The sequence below is a fragment of the Arachis duranensis genome, chromosome 5, assembly GCF_000817695.3.
Source record: "Arachis duranensis cultivar V14167 chromosome 5, aradu.V14167.gnm2.J7QH, whole genome shotgun sequence".
Classification (NCBI taxonomy): Eukaryota; Viridiplantae; Streptophyta; class Magnoliopsida; order Fabales; family Fabaceae; genus Arachis; species Arachis duranensis.
Window position 1 is genome coordinate 103,874,690 of NC_029776.3, and position 553 is coordinate 103,875,242.

The following is a 553-nucleotide window of genomic DNA, read 5'->3' on the forward strand; positions in this document are numbered from 1 at the left end:
AATTTATTAATTATTTGTTTAAAATAATATATATTAATATAATGATTAATATTTTATTTTATGTGTAAGTATATTGGGTATATAAAATACTTAAATGGCTGGATAATGATTTTATAAATAAATAAAATAAGAGAAGCTTTAGAGTTTAGAGGAAATGAATGAAGCAAAAAGATTTATTTAGTTGTTAATAGAATAATAATAATTAGTGGTAGGTGTTGGCATCGTTGAGAAAAAGGCTTTTGGTGAATTTGAAAACACACATGAAAACAAAGCAGTCTCAGCAAAGTAAGCGCTGTTTGTAGCTGTTGTTGTTGTTGTTGTTGGGAAGGGGTTTCTGTCCCAATCCTCACACAACACGTAACACGCACGGGGACACCGCTCTCTCAAACCGGTGAGTGGTTTTGGTTTCTGCTGTGGATCTGGGGTTGTTTACCGAGCTCTGAATTCTGATTTCACTTCTTGTCTTTTGTTGTTTTTCGCTTCTGGGTTTTGCTGCTTTTCTCCTTTGGGTCTTGTTTTTCACAGGATCATGTGTGTCTCTTATGGAAATTCA

At 33.6% G+C, this 553-nt stretch overlaps 1 protein-coding gene across 1 annotated transcript in view; it reads left to right on the forward strand.

The window, feature by feature from the left end:
* The first annotated feature begins 223 nt into the window (after window positions 1–223).
* The window catches only part of LOC107491214 (calcium-dependent protein kinase 26), a 3,588-nt gene continuing 3,258 nt past the window's right edge, over window positions 224–553 (forward strand). Inside the window, exon 1 of the mRNA XM_016112012.3 lies at window positions 224–391. The gene's annotated coding sequence lies outside the window, so the exon portion shown is untranslated. The remainder of the gene's footprint in view (window positions 392–553) is intronic.